Genomic DNA, 26,293 nt, shown 5'->3' on the forward strand with positions numbered 1-26,293 from the left:
GATATGTAGATATCTTCCTAATATGTAGATATGCATTTACATATTAAGGATGGGAATATTAATATAAAGATTATTTTGTTCCTACTTTTCTCTCCATCTTCCATGGACATCATTAGAAAATGTTACTTGAAAACATACATGACTTTGAGGATCGTGGAAAAGTATTAAAATTACTTCTCTGCTCATGAAGCAGAGCAGATACATGACACAAGATCTTCCCCAAGCCAAAACATTCAAATTTTCCTTCTTTCTATACAGCTTCGAGGAATTGGAGGTCAGTTGCTTTGATTTAACTTGGAGAGAGAATGAGACGGCTACTGTTTCAGTTATCTGCTTCATTAAGTTTAGACTCTATTTGTGTCTGTTTGCTTTTCTACTTGTGCTTGGAAGTGTGTCTATCTGTGCTCTGTTTCATAAGGTCTGGAGTTTATTTGCCTGCATTTGCTTTCCACTGCCTTTGGACTGTGTTTGCTCTGTGCTCTGTTTGATTGAGTCTGGACTTTATGGGTCTGAGCTTCTTCCAGAGCTTTGAGGCCTTGTTTGTTTTGCTTTCCAAAGCCTGGGAATGTGGTAGTATGTGGCTTGCTCATTGCCTTGAAGAGTGACTGAGATGCCTTGTGGTAAGTATGAGAGCATTCCTATATACAGCTGACCCTTCGCCTAATTCTTCTACCTTTCTCAGACAGTCTTAATTATCGTGTCTTTGAGATCTATTGAGGCATGCCATCTGAGAACTTTGAGATAGTAACCTAAACATGTGATGGGTACCTGGTCACAGAAGACTGAACAAGCCATACATGGCAACTGTACCCGATATGGGGAAAAGGGATTTGCCCTAGAAACCTGGATTCTGAGAGATTCGGGAGCCTCCTCGCTGACGGACCGTAGATCGCGACTCTCTGCGGCTATGGTCTGTGCTCTTTCGTTGGAGAGCCCCGATCATTACGATTAGGGGCTGAAGCTACCTTGGAAGGGCGGCAGAGTAAGGGGAAGTCACAAGCCAGGTTGAGGGGAGCTGCATCTCCCCTCCTGAGCTTGGTCTTTTTCCCCCCGAAGACAACTGCAGCGGTGATTTAAAATGGCCATCCCGAAGAGGAGGACTCAGCTGGATTAAGCTTTGTGCAGGAGGGAAGAAAGAGGTGGATAACATCTGAACTGGGACCACTGGGCAATACAACTATACAAAAGTACCTCGGGATTAAGGTAACATGGAATTTTTAAGAAAAGAAAAGTGAGTGGCGAAAATACAAAGGGACAGGATAAAAATAAGAAAATATTTTTGACAGCTAAGCGGGGCTTTGAACTGGGAAAGGAAGAAGCCGGAACTAAAGATTTAACTAAATTGGACTAAAATATTTTGGCAATAAACAGGCATAAAATAAAGCTGTACTTAAGATTGTCAAAATAATAATAATAATAATAATAATAATAATAATAATAATAATAATAATAATAATAATAATAATAATAAAGTTTACAAATTGGAGACTGGACTGTGCTGGAATATTGAGGTTCGAAAAACCCTAAACAAAAAAATACGGGAAAAAGGTGAAGATTTTATATAATGGAGAGTGCCACCTTTTGACAAAAAACTTGAGCTCAAACAAAAGGGAAAGCATCCTGTTTCTGAATGAACTTGTGTGGATATTGTGTGGATATTAAAGAAATATTGAAACAAAGTAAGAATCTTAGAAAGTGAAAGCAGAACCAGAATAAATAAAAAAAGCAAGGAAAGACTGACTGTGGGATTGATTGATGTTTTTGGTATAGACCATCAGCTGGAATAACTGAGAACTTTAGAAAATTGAAAGAAGAAAGAAGGAAAGTAAAAGTTTTTTGGTGTGTGGACTTTAACGATCATAAAATACAAGAGTGTGTAATGATGATATCTCTTTGGAAATTAAAAATGGAACTTAAAAATATGAGAGAATTACTACAGGAAAGAGGTGAATCACTTTGCTCTGTGTTAGACAAAATGGAAATGGCGATTGAAGAACAAGAAGAAAGAGCTTCAGAGGAGGAGGAGTTGACTCAAGGAGAAGACATTTTAAATAGACAATTAACACAAAGAACACTACAAAGAAGTGGGGAAAGAAGGAAGGTTAAAAAGTTGAGATTTAAGAAGGCAATCGAAAGGGGGAATACCTGTGAAGTCAGGAAAGGCAGAAAGACCCAGCAGAAAAGGGGAAAGGAAGATATTAAGAAAGAGAGGGATATAAACTGGAATGAGAAAGTTATGGAGAAAAGAGTGGGAGGAGAAGCAGTAAGAAACAGATGCATGAAATAAACAAATACGGAAATAGTAAAATGTTAAAAATAATATTTTTTTTCAGAGATAATGGTTGATGAATTAAAAAGAGGATTCAGCAGGGTGACAAGGGGTAATAAGAATATTTCACTGATAACTTTTATTAAAAATCAAGGAGGGAAAATATGCTGCAGAATCCAAATGAAAAGATGTAATGATTATTATTGTAACTTCTTAAAAATAATGGTTTATTGGGAATCAAGATGAGGGAATAAAGGTATATTTTAATCATTGAGGTGTCACACTCAAAGCAGTAAAAGGGGGGAAACCTATACTTGTTTTTTTGTTTCTTTAGTGTTAAAATTTGTATTAATCTAGAATTTATAAAAAGAATGTGTAATGGAAAGGGAATATGACAGACTAAAGAACCAACTAAATTAATAAGTTAATATAGACTATTAAAAGCAAGGAGAGATATTGGTAACCTTTTTTATTGTTATCATTATTATTATTAGGCAAACACATATTGTTTATCTTTATTTTTAAAATAAATATTAAAGGATCATATTTGAAATAATTGAAATGAAACAAAAAGATGTTTTGTTGAGATTAATGAAAGAGGGTAGAATTAATGTGTTTGTTTCTCTCCTTACTGAAAATTTGGAATGGAAAAGGTAATAATAGAATTAAGAATGCATATATGAATGTATAATTGTTGTCATATTTGTATGTAAAGGTGATGACCCGGAAATATGTTGTCCACTAAAAAGAGATTTTTGTTTTTAATGTGAAAAACTGAATAAAATTTGTTTAAAAAAAAAAAGAAACCTGGGTTCTCAGCAAAAGGATCCTGAGGAAGAGAGAAACAATTAAACTGTCCATGCTCATGCTTAGCAGGACTCATCCAGAAGGTTTCCATCTCAACAGAATATCATCTGAAGTCCAGGAGACTGAAGAAAGGAAAGAAGCTTCACCTTGCTTTATGATCTCCTTTCTTCCATGCCCGCTTCATAAGAATGCAAAAATTCTGAGCATTATACTTTATTTGAAAAAGTGATGACTCCTTCTAGAATGAGCCTTATAGAAGATTTATCCAATGCATGCTATTCTATAGATCTTTGCCTATAGACCTTTTGAAATAATTAGACAATTGAGTGTGATGGTCTCCTATTATTTTGGCATATACATTTAACGATTAAGTAATGATTATTGGCTGAGCTTTGCGTTCTATTCTAATAAAGTTTTTATTGGGAGTGTTATCTGATAGAATTGAATGTTTTTATGGTATACTGTAAGAGACTTCTGAGGATGACTCTGGTGACAATTGATACCATCAGGTACGGTATCCTTCTAGGCAGTCTGCATGATTTGGGGTGGATGATACCAGTCTACACATACTTTCCTGTTGGATACACTGGAATATGAGAATTTAAACTATTGGCCAGGTATTGGTGGAGTATCACAGAGTTTAGGTATGAAACTAATGAGAAAAGTTATCCTTTGGTTTTGTGTATGAAATCATGCAATTTGAAGGTTCTCTGGACTGACTGTTATTTATCTTTAAGAAGATAAATGTCCAGGTAGTCTTTTGCCCAGCTTCAATTTGTGAATCAATTGTGGCCCTATTTAGAACAGGAATCATTGGCCATGGTGACTCCTGCTCTCATTATTTTGATATTGATATAGAGCTACAACATGCTCTATATTGGGCTGTGTTTGAAAATCACTCGGGTACCCCAGCAGTTGATATAGAAAACTGCCCATGTGTTGGCAGGAAACCGCCATCATATTAACAAGGCACTAGTCCTGTGAGCACCGCATTGTCTGCATTGTTAGTTTTACTCTACATAGTTCTCTATGACTTGGCTCCAACAACTTGGTTTTGCCCTTAAGTGGAATCATTTATCCTTTGCCTTCAACCCAAGAGGATTGACTAATCACCTTGCAGATTTTAATGGATCCCAAGCCTTCCCAGTAGCTGCTCCTATCCAGTGAAATAACCTTCACCCATTTAAAAAAGGAATTAATTATTCAATTCCGCAGGGCCTTTGGACCTTATCAATCTGCTCCAGTTGCCATTAATAAGGAGGGTGATATTGTTTTACATTATATTTTTGTACTTTTACAGCAATAGCACTTAGACTTATAATGCTTTACAGCCCTCTCTAAGTGGTTTTCAGAGTCAGCATTTTGCCCCCAACAATCTGGGTCCTCATTTTACCCATCTTGGAAGGATGGAAGGCTGAGTCAACCTTGAGCCTGGAGGGATTTGAACTGCCAAACTAGGCAGCTGGCTGCAGAAGTAGCTTGCAGTACTGCACTCTAACCACTGTGCCACAGAGGTATTATTATTATTATTGTTGTTGTTGTTGTTGTTGTTGTTGTTGTTGCTGCTGCTGCTGCTGCTGTTGTTGTATTGTCATTATGATTTTTTGAAGTTATGGTATAAGTCTCCTAGAGGTGTTTTGAACGAGGCAGTAGAAAAATCATGCCATATATAAATACACAAAATGACTATTCTTCCTCAAATTCTATTCTTGTTTTAAGCACTTCAATCCTTCTGTCTGTTATTTAGTTTCTATACAGAAAACGATATCTTCATTTATAAACACTACTACATAGATCATGGATAGAGCACATGGACACTACATGGATACAAGTAGAAACAGTACTGGACCTTCAGGCTGTTAAGATAATACCTATTATTAAGAAATTAGTTAATTACTTAATTATCTATATCTGAAAACTTTCTTTAGAAGTTTTGGAATTCATGGCAACAATGTCTGGTCCTTGATTCCTCCCCTTGGTAACAAAGGCTTTAGAGTCATGGTTCAGTAGAATCAATTCAAAGACTGCAAGATAGAGTTTCAAGGATTAGAGATTTCATTATTGATGGGAAACCTCTCTGTCCTGAATATGTTGCAATAGACATGGCCACACATATCAATTTGGTTTCAAGTGAGACCAGTGCATTGATTTCTTAGATTCAGGAGAGCTCACCAATCAAAGGCATTGATCATCAGATAGCTTTGATATACCTCCACGAAGTGTTTTGCATTGCATTGCATCTTCCCCTTACCTTCTTCTGGCGCTTGCAAAAACTGAAAAGGACTTTTAGGAGCTGAATTAAAATGTTGAAAGAAGCTTATGTGATGAACAGGGACTTCTTCCAGCATTTCCATGCAGGAGAAGACCGAAGATGAGGCTGGAGAGGGCTGAGAAGGAAAGTGAAGCAGATTCATATTTATTTATTTTATTACATAAAATACAAAGAAGAAAAGAAAGTAGGAAATTGAGAGAGGAAAAATGGGTGTGAGATACAAGGGGGAAGAGAAAAAGAAAGAAAAGGGGGCATTGCTTTCCAACTCTTCCTGGTATAGTAGAAGATACACACATTCCAACCTTAACTTTTATATAGGAAAGTGAAGCAAATTGATGTGATTGTTTTGCTCATAGAAGCAAGGGCACCATGTTGTTTCATGAAGCACTTGTGACGAGCAACTTGACTTAAATTTTCATTAAAGCATTGATCAAGTACAATATTAAAATATATAGCCCTACTTAACAACATTTGAATACTACTGTATACTCCATTATTTATAATAGAAAGAACTGTTGTTTCAAATACAACAGCAAAAGCCTCTCATGAAAGCCTTTTCAATGAATTAAACAATATTTTATCAATAGTCTTGCTAAATAGTCTTAAGACATTTGTATTACCAAGCTCCCTTCAATTTTATTTTACAAATATCTAAAAATAAGCATAAATGAGCATTAAAATGTTTATTTTTTAGGTTGCTACTTTAGGTTGGTACATTATATGATCTAAGTCTTTCTAACCTGGACAGTGAGGTTGTAATTCAGTTGGATTACACAATTACCTATGATGATCTATAAAGTCAAACATGGCATTGGACTGAAGGGACTGCCTCACCTCAGTCATATTTACCCATCCCATGAGATTTGATAAGAGGTGTGGTGGCTCAGTGGCTTAATGATGCTGGAGATGATTTTTGCTCCAGAAGTTCGAATCCTAACACCGTGTCACAGGGTGAGCTCCCTACACTTACCTCAGCTTCTGCCTAATTTGAAAGCATGTTATATGCAAGTAGATAAATAGGTGCCACTTTGGAAGAAGACAAGCCAGAGCCTCATGTAGATGGTCAGAAATTTATATATTAGCATTGTGGTTTCCTGGCTAATGTAATATTGCCATGTACTAAATAAGTAAAATAAATCAAATCTGACAGAAACGGCATGTTGCAGGTACTGTTTACAAAAAGTACCATCTGATGGAACCCAGAAAGAGAGACATTTCTGCTGTAGTGCCCACCCTTTGGAACATTATCCCTCCGAGGTGAGATTGGCCAAAATCTTATTTTCCTTCCAAAAGATTTGAAGACCTGGCTTTTTCATCTGGTCTGCGGATCTGACGACATGAATGGAAATCCTGCTAAGTGATTGTACTTTTAATAAAATGGGATTCTGCCATGGATTATGATTTTAATGATTTTAATAGTTTTATTGTTTTCAATGTATTTAATCATTTTTATGATTATTTTGGTTGATTTTGTATTGCTTTCTGGGTTTTTATCTTAGTAAACTACCCAGAGTAGTGAATAGTGAGATGGGTGGCAGTATGCATTTAATAAACAAATAAACTAATGTCTCTGAAAGAATTAGTTTGTTGTAAATTATTTTACAGCCAAATGAACAAGATGGACCATTATAAGAACATTTTTATTGTTAAGAAATTAGAGAAACTGCCTATCAGCATGATTCGGATGCATTTAACTTATCCTACAAATACTGATTTATAAAATGTAGATAATAGTGGCAAGATTCTTCTGTTTTTTCTCAGTTTATTTGACTGAATTCTATTTTATGCCAACATTGCATTTTCTGGATACAAATCCTTAATATTGCAGAAATCATTTTCTTTTGAAGCAATTTGAAGGGTTTTTTATTTTTGCTTAAAAATTAACTCACCCTCCCACTCTTGTCTGGTATCCAACCAAAGGAAGTTGAGGGAGTAAAATTTTGGCAAAATATTATCAACAATATTCCAGAATTCCTAGAGTAGCTTTGATTAAAGTCATTCCATAGTGTGTGCTAAGACCACACTTGGTTGTGAGTGGGAGCAAGTTTAAATCAACGACTATAGGAAAGTTGTTTCAAGTGTAAAAAAGAGTGCATTAGTGCTTCAGTGTCTATAAAGTGAAAAAAAAATCTTTGCGCTAAATACTACTGAGAACATTTAGTACAATGGAGCAGTATAGTTCAATACAAAGGCCAAGGGTTGAATTCACATTTGGACCTCTTCCTTATACAAGTCCAACACCAACCTAAGGTCAGGACTTCTCTTCCTCTGGTATCCCCATTCCTATCATCTTGGAGTTTGTGTCAGCCTTGGGAAGCTAAGCCAATTAATTATAGCTTGGCTCCTGCTCCATAAGAGATGCTGTGAAGGCAGTTTTGCAAAGCTTCCTTTGGAACTGTGAGGTGGCCAATTGTCCATTGGCAAGAATTCCCACTTAGTCTCACCTCCCAGATCCTGTGGCTGCCTCCTTCTTCTTTCCCACCATTCTCCACCATTCTTCAAGCAACAGATTTGTCCCTCCCTCTGTATAGTGATTCCTTTAAAAAAAATGAGGGGGGGAGTTCAATATTTTTTCTTCATCATATCAAGAAATTGTGAGGAGAGAAAACAAGGAATGAGAGTATCAGTTGGTCCTAGCTTATACTATTCCCTCACTGGCTGGCTTAAATGGAGGACTGAGGAGGACCGTGCAAAGCATAGGTGTTACTTAGGGGAGGAACTAGTAGACCTATGGATAAATGTGGTTACTTTCTATGGACCGAATGATGTTAATAGCTTGTTTTAAGCATACCTAAATATAGACCCCTAAAATAGACACCTTTTATTGGATCAGATCTAAGTCCATCCAGACTAGCATTATATCTGACTCAGATGCTTTTCAGGGACAAAACATGAAATGATGGGCTTCACTCCTTTTTCATATTTTGTTTTTAATAATATGTTTTTAGAGATCTACTTTGTAGTGCATTCAGTTATTTTTATGATCAGTTGGGTAAGCATGCTTGTAATCTTGTACTGCTTGATTACTACACTACTTGTAAGTAGATGTGAGAAATCTTACAAAATCACTGGACTCAGTTCTTATATCAAAGCAAAGTGCAGGAAAATATACTTGTGACTTGAGTAATATTTGTTGCTCAATAAAATTATACATCTTTTCCTGAGTGTTTTGGAAATCAAATGATGTTTCTAGCTAAATAAAATAAGTTAGTTTTTAGTTAGTTCTTAGTTGGTCCTCAGATCAATTATTTCTGTAACAGACAAAAAAAAATCATACTCACAGTGTTCTATTCAGTAGTCCTTAATTTACGACCATAACTGATCCCAAAATTTCCATTGCTAAATGAGACAGTTGTTAAGTGAGTTTTGCCCCATTTTACAACCTTTCTTGCCACAGTTGTTAAGTGAATCATTGCTGTTGTTAAGTTAGTAACACGGTTGTTAAGTGAATCTAGCTTCCTCATTGACTTTGCTTGTCAGAAGGTTGCAAAAAGGGATCACATCACCACACGACACTGCAACTGTTGTAAATATGAGTCACATCCAAATATAAATCTCATGACCATGAGGATGCTGCAATGGTCATAAGTGTGAAAAGGGGTCATAAGTCACTTTTTCAGTGCTATTGTAACTTCGAACATTCCCCAAATGAACTGTTGTAAGTCGAGGACTACCTTAAAGGGCTATGACATACCTAAAAGGAATAGTTTGTAGAGAAACAGCCAAAATTGTCTAGGCCAGTGGTAGAATTCAATTTTCTTTACTTCTGGTTCTATGGGCGTGGCTTGGTCGGCGTGGCAGGGGAAGGAGACTGTAAAATCTCCAGTCAGAGGTGGTATTTGCTGGTTCTCCAAACTACTCAAAATTTCCGCTACCGGTTCTCCAGAACTGGTCAGGACCTGCTGAATATCACCTCTGGTCTAGGGGCTTATGGTAGTTGAGTAATGTCAAGGCATTTCTAGGGACTTTTTTTGTTTATGTGTGCTGAAGAACCTTCTGCTGGAGCTTCCGAGGAAACATCTGGATGGAAGAAATCAGACCGTCTCCATCTTTCATTTGGAGGCACCAATGTGGAGCTTTTTCCAGCCAAGGAATATCTTCAGAGTAGGTTGTTCCACTACTAGAGTCAAAGTCTGCAAAGCCGATTTGGCATCACAAATTGAGTGAATAAGTGAGGGGATGAACTAATGAATGAAAAATCCAGCTTGTCACTTTCTCTTACCATGTGACTATCATTACACTTTGGCACAGTTCAGTCATAAGCATTCAAAGCCTGAATAAATGCCTGAGCCAGGAGTGAAGCTGTTTTAAGTTGCTTCGCACTGCCATGCACACCAGCTTAGCTCACCCCCTGATGTCCACACAGGCAGCATAGTGTGCAGTGAGGAAGCCTCCACGCATGAGGCTGAATAGTGCTTTTGTGGGCATTTCTTCTTCCCCATCACTAGCCAGAACAACACAAACTATTACACAGTTTCCCTTTAGATTTCAGGCAAGCCTTTTGAAATGTGGGAACTGGAGTGCAACGGCCGTGTCAATATTTGTTTTCCAAATGAGAATTAGTCCCTGCTTGTGGATTTTTAAACAGAACACAAGTGCTGACTAATGGTTTCGTATCTTGTGGTGTACATTTTCATTTCTCTTATAATGTCCTGGTCTTGCTTCAGTTCTAGGGAACAGGATAACTGGTGGGTGGTAAGGTAAGAGAACAAGTGGCATCCACTGCAATGTGCTGCTTTTTTTAAAAAAAAATGTGTTTGTAATGACCAGAAACAGCAAGTTACATGAGACTTGGCACTGCAGACTTTTTATTTTATTTTAAGCTTATCAATTGGGAATTTCCATTTATTTCCAGGATAATGCAACTGATCCTGTGCCCAGGCCTAGAGCCCAGGTGTGTGTACTTCTTGGCTGTGTGAATGACTTGGGTTTCTGTTTCATGGTTGCCTTTATTTTAATCTTTATAGTGTTTGTTATTGGTATTTATTCTATTTTAATTCCATTTGCCACCAAGTCTGAGATGTGGGGGGCATACAAAATGGATCAATAAATAAACTACAAGATAGATTCTTTAAGCTAGTGATGATATCTTTGCAGGATCAAAATTATTACTAAAGAATAAGGCTCAGATATACATATTTAATAATAGTTGAGTCATCCTGTACTTTCTTAAGTAAGTTAGGAACATATACTGTTCCTACTTGTGAATTGTATGTATATTATACCTAGTCACTTAATCTCCTCCTTCCTTTATGAAATTTTTGTTGTGCAAGAAAGGAAGTCATTTGGTCAGTGTTGCATATGCAAGGAGGAAGGAGTACAGTTCCTGATTCCTACTTCTGGAATATTTGACTTGCTGAATGAATTTTAAGCTGGGTTGGCTATTTTTGTACACAACATCTGTGAACCATTTATTTTAATGTGATGTAACAGTATCATCCTAATGTACACCTACTGAGAAGTCCTTCTTTGAGTGACATTTACTCTTGTGCAACAATGCTATATTTATCTGGATAAATAGGTTCTTAAAATATTTGATCACAACTTTCTTTCCCATTCTCTATCTTTTTTGGGGTGGGGTGGGGTGGGGTGGGTGCTACTAGTAGTATTAGTAGTATTAGATGTTTCCAATCCTTCATAGGATAGTAAATGGGAATGTTATGTAATAATAAACTGTTTATCCTATGGGGAAATTGTAAATTTGTTTATCCTATGGAGCTGCAGCTTTAATTAACCTAAAAGGGAGGGGGCAGGATAAAGAAGCAAATGTAACATTTATAAAAATTATGGCAAAAGGGAGAAAAATGTAACTTTTAATGGATCATTTCTTTTCTTTTCTTAAAAAAAATGCCTGCAGATTCTAAAGATAGGAGGGATAAGTTCTTACAAAATTGCATGAAGGTTAAGACAGGCCAAAAACCAAAATAAAGTGAGAACTATCGTGCAGTTATGAAACCTGCATATTAATCCCTGTGTGATATATAAGGGAATGGGGTAGAACCAGAACTGACTACAACCCTTACCTTTCTACAGAGAATAGCTTATGGCTTCCCAATGACTATTTATTCTGAGCAAAGCTCATTTCAAGGTGAGTCCATGTGGAAAAGTACATTGAATTAGTAGACACAATATCACAAAGGCAAGCCAGTTCTACCAACAGCCAAAGGATATTTCAGTTGGAAGATTCTGAGAAAAGCCAGGAACAGCTAGACACAGAGGTTTCAGGCTGTGCTGCACAACTTGTGTCTCCTAAATTAGCTTGTTGGATTCAGAGATAATAGTTTCAACTAACAATATGGTTTGCATTTTTTTTAAAAGCACCACAAAACTTAAACAGACACCTAAAAATATAATGAAGAGGCATTCTTGTATAAAATGATTCTTATTCACCTGATTTTCATTCATTTGCTCCTGATATGATTAGTAAAATGCTTCCTCTGTGGCTAGAAAATTGCTCTTTGATCGTAAGCCCATCTTATATCCCTCACAAACTCACACACTACCACAGGCATAACTGAGATAGTAAACAGTAACACCCTTATAATCATGCTTTTGTATATTTAAGCAAAGCTTTGTAAGAACCTAGTGCACGGGAGAAGTAAAATAATATGATGCTTGTCTCTGGTCTGTTTTAGAGATTAAGGAGCAGACAGTTTGGGAGGAAGTGTTGGATAAATTTTCATAGTTCTCAACCCTGCATATAATAAACAATCCTACTGAAAACAAATCACTTTGTGAAATTACTTTAAAGGATAATAACCTTTAAAGTAATTTAGAAAGAGTTTGTTCATTCTAAACCAAAGAATATCTCTGTTGAAAACAACAATCATGCCAAAGTAGGTGTTTTAATATGCGTGGGCATTGATTTGGATGGTGCGTTGTTTAAGCCTCTATGGAAACAGGTACTAAATTCTAAAACAGCTGGTAAATATATGAGGGATGGTTACAGTGTTCATTAACTATTGATTTTGAATATATTTCTGTCACTTGAAGCACTTCTGCTTCCTATAAGTACAAGGAACATCCTGTCTTCCTGGTCTGTAGAAAGTGTCAGTGTAATAAGTTTTCTTCTGAAGGAAATGTTAATGTCCTATTGTTATTTTGGTGTTAGGTCAGATTTTCCAAAACGGATGCCTTTCAGATGTGTTAGACTTCACTGTTCTTCTGGTGATATTTTAATCCACTTTGATCCATTGCAACTAAGGCAACCTGCCTCATTAAGAAAAAAAGGTTTCCTTCTGTCTCCATAACTAGCCATCTTTGCACCCAAACTCATTTTTTGCATGAGAGAATGATGCTGAGGATGGATGACAATTTACCAATTGATGACTCTTGTGGCATGCTACTCACTGATGGTATTTGTCAAATACATTTTTCAGTATAAATGATGCCAATCCACCCTGATAAAACTAAGATCTGAACGGCATAATTTTATCCACATCAAGGCAAAGGCCAATTCTAGAGATTCAAAAATCGACAACATTTTCCTACCAGATTGATGCCTGCCACTGTTCCTGCTGCTTGTCCCATTTTTTTCTCGGTCAGAGAAGGCAGAAATCTTATTCAATGGAGGCCATCACAATAAGAGTTGAGGCTTTTCTTTTCACCTTGGATATGGGCAGTGGTGCTCAGCTCTTATTGTGGTCTAATTTCTTGTGTGAGGAGAAATCCCCACTCTCTCTCCCGCCCCAACACAACATTCCTTGAACCACCTGCCCAGTCTAGATTACATGCTACTATTTACATAGATAAATGAATCAATTAACTGACAAAATATATATATCAGTCATTTTTTATTCATAAAGCCATCGAGGACATATACAAATAAGGTATTTAAAAGTCTGTGTCGTGACAAGGGATAAAATGGAGCAACCCAAAAATGCTTCAAATGAAAATGTAAAACCAGCTAATAAATTGCTTGGATATGAAAACATTTGCTGAACAAAAATGACTCCTTTCCTCTCTAGAAACAGAATGAGGAAGAATTAAGAGGGAGTTCCATAATCAAAGGTTGCCTTCATGCCTACCAATTAGCCTAATTTTATACATTTTTGTACTGTATACAAATGACTAAGGACAGATATACTAATTTTCAGCAGTAAAGCTATCAAGAGTTAAAAATGAGGCAGTTGTCTTAAACAGCAAATTTTAAACACCGACATGTGTTCAAAATCATTATTTATTATTCTGATAAACTTTATTTTTAGAGCCAAGGAGGGGAAAAGGTGCTTGTGAGATTTTCTGTGGTATGTGTCAAAAATATTTGTTGGGTTAGGGAAGCAACAAAATAACTTGGCAGCTCTGGCAGGCTTTAAATATTTCACTTTGAACTCAACCGAATGTGGCATCTACCTGTGGGGCCAAAGAGGGTCAAGGAAGCAACAGTGACTAAAGAAGTAGCAGCAGCAACAACAAAAACTTTGTTTCCCCAAGTTTGAATCACACTGGCTCAGAATAAATGAATTCAGTCTCACAAGCCACTGTGATACGTGTTAGATATAGTAAATCCCACCCCTTTCGTGCTTACCAGAGATGCACACAGAAATTTTCTGAATATCTTTATTGCTCTGTTCTTCTTCTTCTTCTTCCTCTTCTTCTTCTTGTTCTTCAACGATAGGCACCAGTCATGCACAGGACAAGAAAGTCCCAGATGCCAGTGACTTTATTTCAGCCTACCAGGCTGTCTGATGCAACAATATCTGCCTTGACCACAATGTACCCTTGCATTATTTCCTTTTCCTGCTCTTAGTCCCTTCTCATGTTTCTCCATCAGTTTAGGCCCCTAATAGGGAAAGGATGAGCCCATTGATGTTGGCGCATGGAAGCCTGCTAGTGACATGCCTTTGGGTTGAGTCGCCTAGCAGCAGCCATTCGTGTTATGTGGGCTTTCTTTTTGGGGGGCATCGCCCACCCCTGAAACTGACTTCAGGCATTTTTCACTGCCGGTTCTGCATGAATAGCCACAGGCCTCTTGCCAATTGTCCCCCCAGCTTGAAAGCCAGCCTCAGCCAAAGACCTTTTCAAGTGTGATCCCAAAGTGCCACACAGGCTTTCAGGGCATTGTTGTCAAGATGAGGGCCCTGCACTGGAAAGTGAGGTCAGAAGAGAAAGCACAATGAAGGGTGATGGAGGCTTCATGCAGTCCTCAGATGCCCGCCTGTTTATTAATTTACAAAACTAATGTCACTATCTTTAGAGGAGAGATGGAGTGAAAAAACTGCCCTTTGAAAAAAAGGTCACCCTATGATGCTGATTTTTTTGGTGGGGGCGGGAAGAGAGGCAAATAAAACTAAAGTCTAAAAAAATAAAAATAAAGCAAAGGAATCACGATAAAATATTGAAGGGTCGGATGCTACTCAGAATATAGTAGTTACAGAAATATTGCTTTCCATCCCTTTACAGCACAGGTCCCCAAACTTGGCAGCTTTAAGACTTGTGGACTTCAACTCCCAGAAAACATAGCTGGCTGGAGAATTCTGGGAGTTGAAGTCCATGAGTCTTAAAGTTGCCAAGTTTGGAGACCTCTGCTTTACAGAATAATTCCAGCTTTATAAGAAGTATTTAATCCAAACCCCAGCTAACTGCTTTGAGTAATTATAATAGATCTTCCCTTGTCCAGGAGGCATAGCCAAAAGCGTACATAGCGAAATTTCTCACTGTAGAGAAAAATTGCCAATTGCAGTGTAGAATCTGTTGGTTTATATTTAAAACAAACAAACATTCACCCTGGATGCATCAGTAACAAGCAAACGAAGATGGATTTTAAAAAGAGAGTTCTCCTGCCGTCCAGTTACAGTTGTGGAACATGGTCTGCAGGCTTTCTGTAACTAGTAGGATTCTTCCGTAACTAAGAAAGAAGAGCATGGCAATACTAAATTTTGGGTCAATGCGTTTTTTTTTTTAATTTTGTGGTAGCCGATCGGATCCCCTCGACAACGATAGACTGTAAAGTCTATCATCCTCAGTTAGGCTTTCAACTGAGAAATACATAAATTTTACATAAATCCTATGTAAAAAACTGCTTATCAAGTGATTTGGTTGAATTTGCTGTGTGTGTCACAAATTCTTTGCTTTATTGTTTCTCTCCTGATGCTGAACTTTTGCCTTCTTCTCCGGCTGAGATAGGTCCATGGAATTTAAGAACATAAAACCTGAAGGGTCAGGCCAAAAACCCATCTGGCCCAGCCTTCTGTATTATGCTGTGGCCAATAGAGGCATCTGGGAAACTGGGAAAGTAGGATATGAGGGCTTTTTCGACTATTGCTCCCTAGCAACTGGTATTTAGGACAGGCTGCCTTTGACTCTGGAGATAGTTTACAGCAATCAAGACTTATAGCTATTGACAACCCAATCCCCCAAACATTTGCCCTGTCCTCCTTTGAAAACTATCTAAATTGGAGGCTATCGCCATATCAGGTGGAAGTGAATTATGCAGTTTAATTACACACGGTGTAAAGAAACACTTCCTTTTATCAGTCCTAAATTTCTGAGGTCCCGAAACCAACATATTCTTCTTTGTTTACTCCTTTACCATCCCTTCCAGTTCAAGTATTTAACATGCTGCCCTGTGAAATAATCTCTTTTTATTTTTATTTAGAAATGATAATTCAGCAGCAATTTGGACAAAAATATAGGCTGGATATTCTTGCAATGTACTGTATGTAGTGAAGTTATTCTCTCAGTATCAATTATAGCCCAAGGACACCAACCCCGTTGGGGAGACTGAGGTACTAAGCTTAGAGGAACCTGCTAATAGAGTAATTGCAACTCAGCTATTTTTTTATTTAATGGTGAAACAAACAAACAAAAAACCCAAAAGATAAAAACAAACAAAAAAGCAAATACCACTCTACAGCACCAATATTGTAGAAAACATTATTATATGTTTTTCCCCCTTTACCTTGCTATTTAAAAGTCAGGGCATGATAATATTATTTCACTCTTTGTCCTGTTTTCAGTCAGTTATGATTATAGTTGTGAGTAGAACGATACATTCCATAAACCAAATACAGGGAATCCTCATCTTTTGACCACAATTGAGCCCAAAATTTCTGTTGCTAAGTTAGACAGTTGTTAAGTGAGTTTTGCCTCATTTTACAACCTTTCTGGCCATAATTGCTAAGTGAATCACTGCAGTTGTTAAGGTAGTAACATGATTGTTAAGTGAATCTGGTTTCCACAGTTACTTTTCTTGTTCGAAGGTCACAAAAGGTGATCATATGACCCCAGGACATGGCAACCAATTTAAATATGCATCAATTGTCAAGCGTGTTAATTTTGATCACGTGACCATGGGGATGCTGCAGCAGTCATAAGTTTGACAAATGGCGAAAAGTCACTTTTTCAGTGCTGTTATAACTTCAAATGGTCACTTAGCAAACTACTGTAAGTCGAGGAGTACCTGTAATAAAGAGGGAATGGCAAAGAATTTTTTTATGATGGCTTTCATGTATGGAATCCTCACCGATAGATCTCTAAGGATGGTTGGTAAATTTGTCACATGACCATTTTTACACAAGAAATATAACATTGGTTCAGTCCTTCATAATATATTGCTGAATTTGAGAAAGCCAAACCTGACGGTTTCCAGAATGTGGTTCACAGCTCTGAAAATATGGTGAAAATGCAAACATTATGAAAAATATCTAGCAAAAAATGTGTATTCTAGAGAGAAAAAAGTTTTGTACCAAATTACAGTTTCCAGTGGAAAAAAAATTGCATGCAAGAAATACCAAGGACCCAAAGTGTGGTCACCTGACTGTGAGAGCTGTCTGCAGGGGTGGGATTCAAATTTTGTAACAACCGGTTCTTTGGGCGTGGCTAGGTTGGCATTGCTAGGTGAGGGGGGGCTAGAGGGGCGAAGTTTCTTCTTTCTGTGGGGCAGCATCTTCCCCATTTTGGGGGCTTTTGGGGCCTTCTGGGCCTCAGGGAAACCTCCTGGGGGACTGTTTTTGCTCCCAGAAGGCTCCCCTGAGGCCCAGGAAGGCAAAAAATGGGGGAGGGCTGCGCCCCCTCCATTTTTTTGCCTTCCTGGGCCTCAGCGAAGCCTCCTGGGTGAAACAGTAAATAAGTGAGGGGAATCCCAGCACAGCTGATCATAGGAACAGCTGATCGTCAGAGGGGAAAAAAAGAAATACCTTGAGGAGTGACTGGGCGGGGAAGAACGCAGTCAGCGATGTTGGGCATGCATGCAATGTTGGGCATGCACACAATATTGCTCAGGCGCAATAAGGACTGACTGGGCAGGGAGGGGAAGGGTGGGTGGAGAGGGGCGGGGCCAGCCAGGACATGATTTTCTGTTTCTCTGAACTGTGCAGAATCATAACAACCAAATCTATAGAACCGGTCCAAACTGGTAGAATCCAACCCCTGGCTGTCTGACTATCAGAACTTTGACTCTGGACCATAAGTACTCCCCAAAGAGGTCCACTGGAACTTTCAGTCATAAGTTGAGGACTACCTGTATTAGACCATTGGATTATATGTCACATGAAATGAGAATCAAATTCTTGGTTCTGTTGATTCTTACCTTTTATCTTACACTTGTGGAGTCAAGGGCTGCATGCTTGTCACTGACCTCTGCATAACTTAATTCAACAGAGGTCTATAGAAAATGGCATATTAAGAACTTCCACCAACATGACATTTTCTCTGGTGCTCATATTCCTCCCCATCTGCTTTGGAGGATCTTCCAACTTCAAAATTTTTTACTACAAGTTCTGTGGGTGTGGTGGGCATGGCAGGGGAAGGATACAGCAAAATCTCCATTCCCTCCACACTCTTGGGGAAAGGTTACTGCAAAATCCCATTCCCTCCCCACCCTACCCCACTAACCTGCTTTCCAGATCCATTCTTTGCTGCAGGACAACAAAAGAAAACACAGCTGATCAGCTAGGACTCGGGAGGCAGAGAATAGATGGGAGCGGGGCCAGTCAGAGGTGGTTTTTGCCGGTTCTCTGAACTACTCAACATTTCCCCTATTAGTTCTCCAGAACTGGTCAGAACCTGCTGAATACCACCTCTGTTCCAACTCTTCAAAGCAAATGTTATGTGAATGTACAGAAAAGCATAAAGAGGAAGGAATCTAATCTGTCTGTGGAAGCTGCTATGCCAAAGAGCAGGCACACTTTGACATTATTGCTAGATAAAACAGTTCTTGGATGCATATTTAAAAGCTTATCTCACTGAACATTTATAGGATTGCATATAAAACTGCAATACACTGCAATGCAACTGGATTCTTAATTTATATAAAGGAAAATTATTACTACACAATCAGAACCTTCCCCACAATAAGTCATTTTGGGAACTGGTTCTGAGAATGGTGAAGAAACAACTGATATAAATATCCAGTTGATCACATGCTATGACTTAGAGGGATATTTAAAGTGCTCTATGAATGTAACTTGGAACTTGCTAAGGATTTTCTGATTGTAGCAAAAATAACTATGGATTTAATCCAAAGAACATAAGCAGAGAGAAAATGCATTTGTGTGGTTTTATGAATTCTTGTGCAAGAGCTTTCAGATGATTTCTTGTAATTACAATGCCACAATATATCAGCCGTTGTGTTACGTTATAAAAAACAGTGAGTAAGGAAAATAATGTTCACTATACTACTGAGAAACCTCTAGACTATTTATAGAAAATCTACTAGGATTTCTAACTCATTTTTTTTACCATATCAAAGAAAACTTCTTCAATGCTGAAATATTCCCAGATAGATATTAATGAACAAGGATTGCAAATTCTGCTTGGAAACTTAATACTATTTCATGGATTCAATCTATTTCTTTGCATTGTTTTGAAATTTAATATAATAATATTGACATCAGGAATATATTAACTCTTCCTGTAGTCCACTGCATACATTTTAAACTTCCAGATCTCAAATGTAGAACATCTTATACCCTACTTTCTTTGATAGAAAATTTAAAATCTACTGGAGAATGTCAACATTACAATCAACATGATTGTCACCCATTCTTAATCCTGAAACAAGCTTTTTCCATGAAGAAAGTTGTATTAATATAAATTCTGGCATTTTGTCTGTCCTGCCCAATCTATCGTGACTGGCAGAAGTCCTCCAGGGTCTCATCTTTCCATTTTGAATTGGAAAATAATGAGGATTGAACTTAGGACCTTTTACATCAAAAGGGCATGTTCTGGCATAGAGGTTTGGACCTTTCATGATTAGGAATCTCAACAGAACCAATGTGTTTGCTGGTCAACCTGATATTCTTCAGCTTGTCAGGGCTAATCTGATCTCCTTGACTTGTTATGAGTAATAAAAATTGAGCTAAAAATTCTCATGAGAACATGCCTTCTCAAGTTATTTTGGCCTGTCTGCTTTTAGGCCCAATTGTAAAGCAAAACAGGAAGTGCAGAAGTATGCTAAAAGGAGTTTACTAATTCTGAATGGAATAAACTCTATCCCAGAGAGATGATCCCAATGAAAACACAATGCAATAGTCCTTGCTTTTATTTATAAGTTTATTGTGTTGGAGATTTTTGTCTTTTCTGCTCTGCAGGTACGACAAACAGACTTTTGATTCACAAAGATTTTAGCAATGATTAACTCCTAGCAATAGTTCACTAGAGGATTCCATCTCCCCTTCTGAAATCTGCCTGAAAGCAAGGTAGAAAGCATTGCAGAAGTGGGAGGTAGTTTTTGGACTTTCAAGAACTCTGAAGAAGCTATGCTGGAAATGCGCTGTTTTGATCATTCCAGGTTTTTGGCATGCTAGAAAAAATGTGCTAGATATTGATTTTAAAGAGACAAAGGCCTTTTCCTTTTGCAAAGTGGTTATACATTCCCCCTGATGCTTTCATTTCAGTGAAGCTGATTTTAGTACCAAAAGCAGTAGAAAAAGGAAGAAAAATACTGCTAAATTTGTTGTCATGACAAAAGGGGGAAAAAGAGATCTATATCTATGTTCATGATAAGAGATTTGATTAATCCTTCCAAAATTTATTATTGTATCTAGTTCTTCACATTTTATACCCTCTTAAGATACATGGGCATTTGGGTAGTTAATACTTTAATCTAAAAAGTACATTTGTAATGGCTCATCCATGTCAAAATACCACTCTTACTGGGAGTAGCTATACTTCTTAGAGCAGGTATAGCTCTGGTCTATGGACCAGCCCAGTCCATAGCATGCCAGAAACCACGCCACACAAACAAGTTAAGCCCCGGGACTTCTGGTTTGTTCATTGTTGGAGGTGGAGCATAATCTGCGATTGTGCATGGTTTCACCCCGAGCTCACTTGCTGGAAAGTCTCATTTGGGACCAGAACTACCCTGGAGGGATGGTGAAGAAGGGGGAAATCTCCTAGAGGGTTAAGGAGAGCCACAACTCCCCTCCCTGACAGGAAAAACCCCTCCCAAAGGCAAGCTGCAGCAGTGGTCCTAAAATGGCCATCATGAAGACGACAAAAAGTCCGGGAAACTAAGACTGTGCTGGAGCAGAGAAGCAGCAAGCAGAGTGTGAACCAGGCAAAATACATGGATTTTGAGGTACCCCGGTATTAAAAAATAAAGGACTATTTTGGAGGAAAGTGTGTGCGAAAGTGAAGCGGTGACCAGAGAAAGTGAGATGGAAATTAGATTTTATAAAATTGGTTTGAATTATTGTATTGGATTAAATGGGAGGAGAAAATTTAAAGGAAAATATTTGAGCACAACAAAGGTTTAGAAATTAAACTGGACAACTATTGGACTATTGGCACTTAAAGGGCATAACAAAATGCTGAAACTGAGTGTGTTGAAAAGAAAAGAAATAATAATAGCTAATGATTGAAATTAGCAAACTTAATAAAAGTACTATATTTAACAAAGAAAGTTAAATTTAAGGAAAGACTGGATTGTGGAAAAGATTCAGGAGCGCCACCTGATGGTACAGGAAAAATTTCAGTGACTCTTTAAAAGTGCTTGGTCTTTCTAAGAAATTGGACTTTGGAACTTAAAAAAAGTAAAAGAAACTCCATTATAGTAAAATAAAAATCCTGTAAAGGGAAATCAGAATATGACAAAGGGGAAGATATTTGAAAATATTGTCATAGAACCACCCAGTGACTGTGGGAAACAGTTGGAAAAGGACCAATTAGAAGACCTGGAACAAAGACTTAAGGACATTGATTGTTGAAAATAAACTTATCCACTAAGGAAGAGGAATACATCTATTAAAGAAGAGGAAAGAAAAGGAAAAAAGAAAAAGATATAATGGAGGACTTATTTGTTGAAATAAGATTGGACTTGCAAGATATAAGAGAAATGATGAAAATTAAAACTTGAAATGTGCAATTACATATTACAGAAATTAGAAATGGTGACTCAGCTTGTAGAAGAACAAAGTAAACCAGAGGGGGAGGAGTTTAACAAAGAAGAAGCCAGCTTTGAAGAACAAAGGGAGCAACAATTATCTAAGGGGTGGAGGAGGAGTTAAAATTTAAAATGTGTGGTCTGATGTGACAACAAAAGAGAGAATGGTTTGGAAAATGAAGAAAAGGAGAGGCTAAAATCAGAAAAGGGAAGTACAAAAGAATAATTGAAAGAGGGAGGGAGATAAACTTAATAATTGGAATGAGGAATGGAGGGGAATAAGAATGGGGGAAAAGGGAATTAAGAGAAAGGACCAGAAAATAAAGAGAAACAGGAAGCAAACAAGGATGAAAACAAATTACATTGTTAAAAGAGCGAGAGATAATGGATGAAAATAAAGACAGGGAAGGAGATTCTGCAAGGTAATATGTTGTGATATATAAGAATAAGTACTGAAAATAGGTAAGTATGTAACTGATATGGGGGATTTTTAGTGTCCTTTTCTTCTCTTTTTTTATTAAATAATCATCACTACATTAGACATGGAACCTAATGAAATAAATATGGAATTGGGAACTTATAATAGGAATATTATATATTAATTGATGATTAGCAATGTATAAGAAAAGGGGGGGAAATGAAATGAGAACCATTATTGAAAGATTAATATCAGTTGCTATAATTAATTGATTGGATTAATACTTTTGTAATGTATAGATGACTTATAGGTGATTGAGAAAATGTAATGCGGAATTATATATATATATATATATATATATATATATATATATATATATATATATATATATATATATATATATATATATATATATGTCTTTGGTTGTTCGGGTTTTCTCCAGCGTAAGATTCAAGTATCTAGGCAACGTTCGATGAAGTCTCATTCATCATCTTCAGGCTTCTGTCTCCGGCTCTGTGCTTCTCAGAGTAATGGAGATTGCAGCTGCTTCCTCCTTTAACTGCCAGTGGGGTGGGACTTGATTGGGTGGGGGCTTGGCTGTGTTCTGATTGGGTGGGGGTGTTCTCATTGGTAGGGGTTTGGCTGTGTTCTGATTGGTTGGGGTTAGCCGTGTTCTGATTGGTTGGAGCGTGTTCTGTTCAGGTGGGGGCTTGGTTGTGCTCAGGTTAGTCTTAGTTGCTGGGGATTTGAGCTGGAGAGTTGTGATCTTGCTGTTTGGCTTCTAGTTCGTGGTCCTGCTGCATCTTCATAGTGGGTGTCGGTTTGCTTCATGTATGGCTCAGAGGGGTTTGAAGTGGGTAGTGATGCAGCTGCAGTGCAGCTTCTGGTCCATGGTCGCTTTTCTCATTTTCTGAATGGGTGGGAATCTGTTTTCTACATGGAAGTGTGGTGGTGGCATCTTGTGTGGCTCTCATGGGTGTGGGTCCGGTGTCCTTCTTCATGTTAGGTACTCATCTGTTCATGAGGGCGGGTTTCCAAATGGCTGGAAGGCGGGAGGTGTCATCTCGTTTGTTCATGCTGTGTGGGCATTTTTCTATCTCTATGGCTTCTCTGATTATTCTGCTGTTGAAGTGTTCGGTTTTGGCGATAGTTCTGGTATTTTTAAAATCAATTTCATGTCCTGTGGCTTTGAGGTCTTGGACCAGGGAAGAGGTCGTTTCTTCTTTTTCTTCTCCATATATATATATATATTCTGTCTCCCCTTTTCTCTTTCCGAAAAGATGAAAGAGTATACATGCACACAAACACAGGCAGGCAAGATGGCTTGGACTTCACAGAGTTAATTCTTTGGAACTGATAATATTCTTGGCATTCCACCACGTCCTGCCTGCCAAGTCCAAACTGTTAACAAATAAAATTTTACTCACAGAAAATCACAAGGCAGTCCACAAAGAAAATCTGAAGTAAGGTTAACCTTTGTCCCATACAAAGTTTCAGGAGAAAACACACCCACTTTTATCCCCTGTGGGGTGTGGCTCAATGACTCAGCTCACTCTCTGACCCTCCCACGCCTACTACGTTGCTGCTCACGTTTCTCCCTACGACGCTGCTTAGGATCGAGCCAACACTCTTCCCCTTTACTCCCTGTCAGTGGCTGTTCCGATATGCCTTCCTCCTGATTAATCTCAGGCTGTTCCTCTCATCTGTGACGAACACAGTACAGAAGCCTGATGATGGCAGATGAGATTCTGCCGAAACGTTGCTACAACTTTAAAAGCACTACTATAATGACATGGGAAAATACCCAAACAAAGCTTAATACCACACATGTAAGTACCCGCGAAAACTTAAGAACACACACACACACACACATATATATATTTGTGATATATAGTAAATAGGGAGATTGGTAATAAGGTAGAATGAAGGTGGCTAGCTCAAATTATTAACCAGAGGGGACAATTTTGAATTAATAAAATAAGGATTGATAAAATTGCAAATGTGACAGAAAAAGGTAATATGGGAAATGAACATAGAACTCTTAGATAACATTGTAAAATAAGTTATGAGAATATCCTAAGAAAAATGAAACAAGTTATAAGATGCATTGGGATTGGATAAGTTTAATATTTAATACTAATAAGGATAATTTCATATGAAATTGAATAAATAAAATGAATAGGTAACTATGGTCATGTTTATATTGAGATGTGAAACCTGGAATCATACTGCTTGACAAATGAGAATTTTTTCATTAAAAAAAACAACAAAAACGAATTGGAGAGGAAATTGAATAATGAAATTACTAGGTGTGTTTAACTGATATGGTGGCTGGCATTAAGATAGTATTGAAATATTGACAATAAACAATGAAGGACTATGATTGTATGATATATCGATGCCACACTGTTAATGTATTGTGTATGTAGATTGAAATAAAAAAAACTTGATTAAAAAAAACAAGTTAAGCCCCATCTGCGGAATTCAGGCACCATGTGAAATCACTCCCCTTCTGGTCCATAGAAAAACCTCTCTCCATGGAACAGGTCCCTAGTGCTCAAAAGGTTGGGGGCCACTGTCTTAGAGTTTCTGACTGAGATCTCTGGGTAACCATTTTCTTAATTTGTTATCCAGGTATTGCTAAACAAAAGACAGGTTGCCCACAACTCCAAATTTGCAAGTTGCAAGAAGAATCTCAGTTGAAGTTTAGCATGTCCTATCAAGTATAACCTTGGGAACCTGTTAATTTCCACAGAAGTAATTTTCTACCAATAATTATATGCCCTAATTTTGAATAAGTACGAAGTATACTTATTCCCAACTCAGCACTAAATAAAGCATCTAGAGTTCTTTTACCCATACCCATACTCTCCAATTTACAGGATTGTGTTAAAGTGATACATAGTACATAGGCGTACCATAAGAACTGTCAACAATCTAACCCAATGGTCCCTAACCTTTCCAGCTTTGCAGACCAGTGATGGTGGCAGTGGAAGTGGGATGGAGGGGTTTTTGCATGTGTGTGCACCACTTGCACAAATGCAACTTTGCGCATTTGCACCCTTGCTTGCTGCTTGTGTGGTCCGGTGCACAACAGGCCATGGCTGGGTACCAGGCCCTGGACCGAAGATGGGGAACCCCGATCTAGACAACAAGACTTGTCTAAAGGCTTTATTGTTGACAGGGAGCATTTTTAATGATATTTGTTACTATGACTTTTTTTTATTTGCAGTGCTGTTTTTGTATTTTCTGTTTTTATCTATTATTGTGCGCTGCACAGAGTTGCCTTCAGTGGGATGGATAGTAAATAAATGCGTCAAGCTCCATATTTCAGACCCATATAAGAAATCCAGTGTTGCTATAACTTGTACAGCTTGATAATTGGAGTTGAGGCTCCAGGTGGCATTGATTCACAAACAGCCAATTCATATGTGCCATCACTCTTGAGGGAGCCTTGCCCAGATTCAGAAAACAGTACCCCCCAAGTATGGAAAGGTGATACCTTGCTCTATTGGCTCACCATCTGAAAACTATCTGTGTTTGTTATGTCTTTTTCTAAAAACTGGAACCTTTGACTTAAGCATATTAATCAGACTATTACCACGACAATAGAAGCCAAATCTACTTAACAAGCAACACAGTCGAACTTGAGAATATGTTAACAAAATTATGTCATCAGCATAAAGCGAAGTATTAAAATGCATGTTAACTACCTTTAGCATACAGATCTTTAATCAGTCCTGGTATATCTTTGATATATAGATTGATTAATATCCATGGAAATATGCACCCCTGCCTTTATTTGTATTAATCCTACTTGTCATAGCTCTTTTGGTGCCAAACTACACTCTCAGACATGGGTTTCTATAGAAGCTTTGATCAGTGCAAGTAATTTGGGCTACCTTTTTGAGTGGTCAGTTTCCTCAAAATTCCTCTAGTATATTAGTGCTGCATCGAGGTCTATAAAAGCAGGGAATAATTGTTTCCCATTGTTAATATATTTAGGAATTAGTTGATTCAGAACAAAACTAATACAGCTGATGATAATTGAATGATGTTGTCTTCAATCACATTGCCATTCTTCTAGAACACAATTTTCTATCACCTAACTCTATCATCCAACTTTCTCAATTCTATGGAGAAACCTGACATATATTCATCTAGCTACAATATATATTAAGCTAATAGATCTATAGTTGTTAG

General features: G+C 37.7%; 2 long non-coding RNA genes across 2 annotated transcripts in view; both read left to right on the top strand.

The window, feature by feature from the left end:
- The first annotated feature begins 455 nt into the window (after positions 1–455).
- The window catches only part of LOC148128153 (uncharacterized), a 64,020-nt gene continuing 38,182 nt past the window's right edge, over positions 456–26,293 (top strand). Inside the window, exons 1-2 of the long non-coding RNA XR_015740931.1 lie at positions 456–620; positions 1,057–1,203. This is a non-coding gene — a long non-coding RNA (uncharacterized LOC148128153). The remainder of the gene's footprint in view (positions 621–1,056; positions 1,204–26,293) is intronic.
- LOC148128154 (uncharacterized) lies at positions 9,940–11,409 on the top strand. Its single transcript, XR_015740932.1, has 3 exons — positions 9,940–10,048; positions 10,204–10,242; positions 11,382–11,409. It is a non-coding gene; the product is annotated as an uncharacterized LOC148128154 (long non-coding RNA).

The sequence above is a fragment of the Pseudonaja textilis genome, chromosome 1 (assembly GCF_049901715.1).
Source record: "Pseudonaja textilis isolate UNSWEBS1 chromosome 1, rPseTex1.2, whole genome shotgun sequence".
Taxonomy (NCBI): Eukaryota; Metazoa; Chordata; class Lepidosauria; order Squamata; family Elapidae; genus Pseudonaja; species Pseudonaja textilis.